Source organism: Corvus brachyrhynchos, unplaced genomic scaffold (genome assembly GCF_000691975.1).
Source record: "Corvus brachyrhynchos isolate BGI_N302 unplaced genomic scaffold, ASM69197v1 scaffold544, whole genome shotgun sequence".
NCBI classification, from domain to species: Eukaryota; Metazoa; Chordata; class Aves; order Passeriformes; family Corvidae; genus Corvus; species Corvus brachyrhynchos.
This window is the reverse complement of record NW_008238325.1, coordinates 1,426,643-1,434,915: the sequence shown is the minus strand read 5'-3', so window position 1 is coordinate 1,434,915 and position 8,273 is coordinate 1,426,643. Positions and strand designations below refer to the sequence as shown.

General features: G+C 42.7%; 1 long non-coding RNA gene across 1 annotated transcript in view; it reads left to right on the top strand.

Moving 5' to 3' along the window:
- Positions 1-8,273, top strand: part of LOC108446766 — a 54,113-nt gene that overhangs the window by 38,813 nt on the left and 7,027 nt on the right. The window contains exons 11-12 of the long non-coding RNA XR_001862066.1: positions 5,310-5,360; positions 5,835-6,982. This is a non-coding gene — a long non-coding RNA (uncharacterized LOC108446766). The remainder of the gene's footprint in view (positions 1-5,309; positions 5,361-5,834; positions 6,983-8,273) is intronic.

Here is an 8,273-nt window from a genome sequence, read left to right as displayed (position 1 = left end):
AAGTCCCTGCTGATACCCTGTTTTCCCTTTTTTCCTTCCCTTCTCTCTTAGTTATTTCTAAATGAAAAATAAACAACAATAAATTCAGGATCAGGCTCCCGCTGTTCCTGTAGAACCAGCAAGAATATTTGTTCCAAAATTTTTGCAGGGTAGTTGTGGGTTATTAGGAATAAAACATGGTAGAAGAAGTTCTTGGAAGTCTGGTTGGCCCCAGGACAGTGGAGCCTACACCAGGAAGCTGCCCAGCTTTGGAGGAGGATTTCCATCTTACACTGCTACTCCAGCTCTTGAAAAACCCCATTCTGCTGGCTCTTCAATTCCTGATTTTAAGCCAGGCCTTGGATGAACAATTGTGAGAGAAAAGAAGACACCTCTGCAACTTGAAGTGTAAGATTTTTACCCTTGTGTGTTCCTTTACACCTTTCTGGCTTAAAGCCTGTATGATTTCCCCTCCTGAACTCCCTGTGGTCCCAACCACCACTTTCTGGGCAAGTCTTCCTCTACCACCTCAGCCACACTAATTCCTGGGATATTTTCCATGCAAACATCAGCACTGGCTTATCCAGGTTGTTCTGCAGAACTCGGTGGCAGTGTTTCCTCAGGGTGGCAGTCCCTGAAATGTTCTGGTGGCTTTAGGGGCTGTTAATTTGTTCTTTTTCTGCTGTTTGCCTTTATAGGTAGAAACTCTTGGATTTTTTTTCTAGTGTTTTCTTGGGTTTTTCATTGCCAAAATCCAGCATGAGTGGCTACATAAAATGAAGCTGACTGAGGCTGGTGAAGTGTGCTTGGCTTGCATTTTAATGGCAATATTCAACCTACAGATGGGCTTGGAGAGAGGTCGCCTAAGTTCAAGTGAGAATTTCAGTGCAGATTCGTAGATTTTGAAGGCCAGATGGCACTGCTGTGATCATCTTGTCTGATCTCCTGCAGAACACAGGCCGTGGAATTGCACCCATCCATTCCCACCTCCAGCACAACGTTTTCCCTGCAGATGTTTCACTTCTCTGTCAGGCCAAAATTTCAGCTGACCTCACATCGATATCAGTGCTGTTAATGACCTGGATTATGGGAATATTAAAGAGAAAAGCTTGCAAGGTCTCCCCTGGAATCTTGTTGGCCTGGTTGCAATTCCTTTTTTTTTTTTAAATTATTTGTTGTAAGATCGATAGAGCTGTACAGTGGTTTTCAGGAGTGTTTAGTAAGAACTCCAGAGGGAGGATCTGACAGCCCTGCTCCGTGATGGATTGGAATGTCAGATCAGCATATGGAGAAAGGAGGAAAAAGGCAAGATGGGGAAAGCCAAACCAGAGCTCTTTTTAAAAACACCCTTGAAATTGGGTTGGTGACTAAATAAAGCTTTCTTGCCACCAAAAGTACAGCAACAACAGCAAAAAATTTGATCTGAAAATAAATCCCTTTTTTTGTTCAGAAAATCATCACATTTTCCTTGCACTTTAGGTGATTGTTGTTTTTCCCAGCAGGATTTCTCACTTTCCTGGAGAAACAATGAGTCTGTGAAACTTTTCCAAAAAAAACCAAACCAATTTTTGATTTTCCCAGCCAAATCCCAGTGTTGCTGTGTCACCCAGCCAGGACAAACATTGCATGAGGTACTGTGAGCCCAGTTCCCTTCTCTTTGTTCCCCCAAAAAGGCATTTTTTTCCTTGGAATTGTCTTATTGGGTCTGACAGGAGCTCGGCATGCGAATAAAACATTCTGCGACATGAATAATGATTGCAGAATCAGATGTTCTGCATGTAGCTGGTTTGAAGTAGGAATATATATAAAAAAAAAAGAGGGCAAGTATTGTTCATGTTCATTTTGCAGTGTTGGCTGAAGTGAGTTCTCTTGGAGCTGGCTCCAAGCTGGGAATTCCAACCTGTCGAGTGCTCCTGCTCGAGATCAGGGTGTTTTCAGCAGGCGGTATGAGCAATGATAGGGTGGCAAATGGGGACAGGGACTGGGCAGGGAGGATGAATTTAGCGGGAGAATGGGTGATACAGATCTTAAAAGGTGTTTTGGAGATCAGTCATTTTTTTGGAGATCCTCATTTCCTCCTCCCACAGGGAGAGCGTTGGACTGTGTGGTAAAAGGGGTGGAAGGAAGCAGCAAACCCCAGCCCTGAAGCTTCAGCGGGATACAACCAAATCCTGTTGTAGTCCTGCATCCCATCCCAGTGTCCTTCATCCAAAATCCTAGAATTGTTCAGGTTGGAAAAGCCCTCTGAGGTCATCAAGTCCAGCCTGTGACCAATCCCCACCTTGTCACCAGCCCAGAGCACCGAGTGCCATGTCCAGGCCTTCCTTGGACACCTCTAGGGATGGGCACTCCATCACCTCCTTGGAAAGCCCATTCCAATGTCTGACAACTTTTTTCCATGGAGAAATTCCCTTGATGTGTGTATGACTATGCAGATTGTGGGCTGCCCTTGCTTCCAGAACTTTGTTTTCCAGAACAAAGAATTTGGAGAATTTCCAGAACTTTCAGGGAACAAGCGCTAAAAGCAATAAATAATCAAATGCACAGAACTCTACAAACCAAATCCTCACACACAGAACACGTGGAGGACGTAACTTGGGACAGCGTGGGAGGGAACAGACTCTTAGTGGAGATCTTCAGAGACTACAACAAACCTTTCTTGAATGTGACCAGAAACACCTTGATATTCCTCACTTTCTTCCAGGTCAGAACGACTTTAATTTGCAGTTCACTGCATCATCTGCAGGGTCTTGGAGCAGTCTGTGTGCAGGAAGGACGGGCTGTGGGAGGGAGGAGGAAAATCCTCGGTGTTATTCCGCAGTGTTTACAGCTCCTGACAGGATGGCTTTAGGAGTGAAGGTTTCACTGTGGCTTAGCACACGCACGCTGTAATTTGTCTGTCAGTTCTCTAAAAGTTCATTGGCATTGTCGAGTCGTGTTTAACTCAGTGGGGAAATATGGATTTCATCCCTGGTGATTTCATGGAGCACTTTGATAGCCTGAAGGTTTCCCATCAGAAACACAATGTCCCATCTCCTCCCCACCTCCTTGGGAATTACTGCACCTCTTCATAGGACTTCAGCACACAAAGGACCCAAAATGAATGGGGAATGATTCTTTCAAGCTCTGGGTGCTGTTTGAAAGGATTAAATGCCTCATTGTGCAGGGATACCTGCAGGTCTGGAACCTCTCTGAATATATGTGTGAGTTGGTGTTCATAGAGCCAAAAGAAGGGCATGGGCAAAAATCAGTTTTCCTTGGTAGAAGATGGCACGTGCTGAGTATAACAGAGAACTCCACTTTCTGTGCTGGGTCATGTCCAGATAAATATGACAGGAATATTTTGGCACTTTGCTTCCCCTTTTTATTTTTAAAGAAGTGTAGGAAACTCTTTGCAGCGCTGTACCTGCTGGGCTTGGTCCAATACCAACAGAAAATCTCCACATCCATCGAGGAGCCCAAGCCAGAGGTGCCTCTGCCTTTCCACAGCTGTTGCAGACTTCAGATGGAGACCAAGAAACCTTCTGTATCTGGAGAACATTTAATTTTCCATGCTCAACCATTCAGTTAAAAGTGTTTCCAGAGCACATTAACAAAAATAAAAGCTGACGGATTAAAAGGAACTTTGTTCATTTTGGAGGAGTGCTCTGAGCTGAAATAATGTTTGGTGCTGATCCTCCACTGAGTTGTGCAAAGCACTCTCTGTGTGTTTTGGATGAGTAAATATTCCATGTAAAAATAAGGGTGTTTGTATCAAAACAGTCTTTAGTATTTCTTTTTCACTCTTCTGCCATGTTGTTTTTTAAATCTGATTTCATGTGCACATACACAGTTTTTATAGTGTCATTTTACCTGGTGAGTGAAAAGCCAAATTTTATAAACAAAACTTAATGCTAACAAGAAAACTGCATTTCTTCATGGTACAAATGAGCACAATTACAGTAAAACACTGCTTTTAAGAGTGTTCAGCTGCTGTCAGTGTGCCTGACATGCAGCAGAACTGGATACACATTCTGTTCCTGGGAAAAAAAGGCAGGAGACGTGGATTCTGTTGGGTACAACCTGAAGACAACTTTTAACCATCAGAAAACAACGTTTAATTATCAGAAGCCAACTATTAACCCTCAGAAGCCAAAGGGCATGATGCTGCCATTGATTTTCAATCCGAAGTTGGGTTCACAAGTTGGAGGAGGGAAAGAGTGGAGATAATTTTTCTGCTGACTGCATTGTACTGGCTGCTTGTTAAACTCCAAGAGTAGATTATTGCCACGTGGTCTTATTGTTTGGACTAGGCAGATCTGGCTGTGCAATATGGGATGTGCCAGGCTGGATCACTGTTCATGTTCAATCTCATCTGGAACGCCAAGTGCTCTTTAACAGCACTGAAATGTCCCCACTCCTGCTCCACTGCAGGCTTGAGGGGATCCCAGCCTGACAAGCTGGCACAGCATCCCAGCAGTGGGAGGGGAGAGATGTGTGACGATGGGACTGAAATGAGGACCCCACGTGAAGCCCCTGCAGGGCAGGACCAGATGCCGTAGGCGGAGCGTTGGAGTTGGGTATTTCCCCCCAGGCTTCTCCAGCACCTCAGCAAAGCTTTGCAGGGATGTGAAGAGCCTTAGTTCGTCTCTGCTTTGTTGTTCCAGTCTCACTCCAATCCCTCCCCAGAATTCAAGAGTGGAAAGAACTCCAAGCAACTCGTGATAATAATTCTGTGGCTGTCTTGGTAATGCCTCCATAATTAACATTTGTCCTTACAGATACAATAACAGCCCGTAATGCAGACATAAATATTCCATTTTAAATAGGCACCTGAATTCCGGAGATGAGTGGTGTAAACTTTAATTACATTTCACAAGTGCATTTCCCTCATAATCCCATATTTTTCGTTAGACACAAAATAACATTTCTGCTCACTTTGGATAGGGTTTTTTTTTCTTTGCTTTGTTCTGTTTAAATACAAAAAAATGTGAACAAGTAGAGGAAAGCCTGTTGACTTAGCCAAATTAAATATGTACAGAGAAAGTCATACAGAAAGTTTAATTTTTTCCCTCCGTCTCTATAAAGATATGATAATTTTCTGAATCAAAATCTTAAGCTCCATATTGCTGCCATCTCTTCAGGAAAACAAATGCTAGATTCATTTGAAAGTTCTTGTTTAACATATTACAAAGATTAATCTCTCAGTTGTTATTTAAAGCACATGTTGTTGAGTTTCAGTAATTCAAAGAAATATAAATACAATTGAATTTGATGAGGGTGTCTGCTGATGGAATATAGACTTTGCTTTCCAACCAGGATTTACCTGCTGATCTCATTTTTCCATGTAGGAAATCACAGCTGAGTTTGTGCAGAAATGGAACTTGAGTTTTATTCTGAAGGTGCGTCCCTGTGAGTAGAAACATCAGATTTTACTTTCTCATGGATTTTATACAAAGCCTCGGATCAACAGGACCCAGGGAATGGCTTCTCACTGCCAGAGGGCAGGGCTGGATGGGATATTGGGAAGGAATTGTTCCCTGGGAGGGTGGGCAGGCCCTGGCACAGGGTGCCCAGAGCAGCTGGGGCTGCCCCTGGATCCCTGGCAGTGCCCAAGGCCAGGCTGGACACTGGGGCTTGGAGCAGCCTGGGACAGTGGGAGGTGTCCCTGCCCATGGCAGGGGATGGAACAAGATGATCTTTAAGGTCCTTTCCAACCAAACCATTCTGGGACTCTGTGATTCGCTGAGATAAAAGTTGAGCTGTCGTCTAAAGCGATAAATCAAAAGTTGGGATTTAAAGCATAAATTTCTGTCATTTCTGAAAATAGACTCAAGAGCTTTAACGTTGCATTTTTGGTTGTTTCCAATTGACAGATCCTTTCTCTCTCCCTCTATTTATTGGATATTATCTCTCCATTCTGCTTGTCATGGCACTACCTGAAGTTTTGAGATACGCAGGCTTTGGCAGCGTTATTGACTTGGAAAGTTCCCGTGTCCTTCACATTCCATTGTGTTCAACTCCCCAGATAAGTTCATGGTTATATTGTATACATCTGATCCAATTTATTTCAACAACAAGATATTGCTTGGAAGGAAACAGATTCTGCTCTCTATCTTTAGGAATTACCTAAATGTGCTAAAATCCAAGCCTAACGATTTTTCACAATTAGGCTGATGGGCCTTGATGCCTTTCTGAGGGAAAAACCTGAGAAATATGCCCAGAATAACAAATCATTAGATGTGATAAGCCAGGAGGTCCAGTTTTCCTGATAACTTGTCTTAATTATCTTTTTGGGTTTTTTTCACTCTGGGCTACTTGTTTATATTGGAAGTAAAAACGATCCCTCTGTCATCCTTGGATATTCCCAGCAGCCAAGAAAGTCTTTTCCATCTATTTCCCCTCATCCCCCCAGCCCCTGCAGCCAAGCTGCCTTCCAAGGCATAATTAATTTATAGTTTGTACCCCAAGGAGGAAAAGTTGAGTGCTCATCAGTGTGATATTCTAGCACTTCAGTGCATTATTTTGGGAGATCTTATTGTGTTTATTCCAATACCCATGGCAAAAAAACCTGGATTCTTTGCCCTTCATTTCCTTCTTGAACGTAATAAACCTAATTCAAGCACTAATCATATTACAACCACTTATTATTTTGGTAATTCAGACTAAAAAGGGCCTGATTTTGGTGTTTCCACTGCAGTTGGTTGGGAGGGAGGTGGGTATCCACTGAAATAGTAAAATCCAAAACATCATGCCCAGAAATTGGCTCTGTTCTGAAAGAAAATCTCCAATTTGAGTTCCAGCCACTGTGTTTTAAAGTGCTTCGTGACGCAGAGTTCCTGCACAGGGCAAGAAAAGCTGCACAATTCTTGGTCCAGCTCATGGCACACTTTCATACAGGCTCGGGAATCTGAATTTCAGCACCTCATCTGGGAGTGTCAACCTTTGTAGGCAGTGGTAGAGCAAAAAATCCCACTGCCGGCAACTCTTGTTGTAATTGTCTGCCCTCTTTTAGCAACTCCAGGTAAGTTTGTAAGGAATTTTCATTTTACAGGGACTGAAAGGATGTTTTTCAAAAATAGTGAATAGTGGTCCCATTTTCATCCAAAGATTTTTATTCATTTTATTCCTTTTTAATTTGGCATTCTGTTTTCTCTTCCTGTTCTAAACTGAGCTGTCAAAAACCAGTGCAGTGTCTGGAAAGTGTGCAGGGAGAAGGAAAAAAAAGTCACATTTCTGTGTTCTTTTATGTCCTTAATTTTCCAGGAGACTCAGTCTCAACCAAGACTTCAACTGGGAGAAAATACATTTCTATAACAACACTTGAAAAGAAAGAAAAGAGTAAATAGTTATTAAGTGAGATATTCTGGTGCATAAGTCTAAAATTATATATATATTCTATAAATTCAATCAGAAATCTTAAGTAGCTGAGTGCTGGTGAACTGTGGTGAGATCATGAAGGGGATACTGAAATTCTTAGCCCAAAATGACAGAATTTCATGTCCCTAAAACTTGGGAAAATCCTCCTTAAAGAGGCCATCTGAAGTCATCAGCAGAAACCTGATGTTTATTTTTCACAGTGAAATATGGTATTTTCTTACTTTCTCCTCTGAATACCAGGGAACTTTGTTGTTGTTGTTTGTAATTAATAATTCTTGGCATTTTTGCCTCACATTTTACTGGCTGTATTTATAGAACTGAATTTAATTCAACCTCACATTAGGAATACAAATATATTAAATCCCTAAGTCATGGTTCCTCTTCTTTTTTTTTTTTTTTAACTCCTCGCATGCATTTAGTAAAAGCAACATTTCCAAAATTCCCATCTGTTCTGCATGTACACGCAGCTAATTATACACTGATTGACAAGGCTATAAAAGGACATTTTGGGGAGATGATGGGTTTAGGAGCTGCACTAAAAAATTCCCATGTGGAGGCATTCTGCAGTTTTCCCATGGAAACTCTGTGTGGGAGTCAGGGAGATACAAATACACACAACAAATTGTGCTCTGGCTGTCACCCGTGTGGTGTCAGAAAGGTTTGGGGTTGTTTGTGTGTATTTATCTGTGCTGGAGTAAATGTGTGTGTGGGGAGGGATCAATAACCCACAAATAATGACACAGCCCCGGCAGGAGCAGCCCTGCCCACCCCTCACCTGAATCCGCAGCAGTTCCTCAGGGCTCTGCTCCTGGTTGAAGGGATGCTGGAGGGATCCCAAAGAGCTGTGGATGGCCCCACAGGCACTGATGGGATCAGAGAATCCCAGGATCACTGAGGGTGGAAAAGATCTCCAAGGTCATCAAGTGACCGATGCC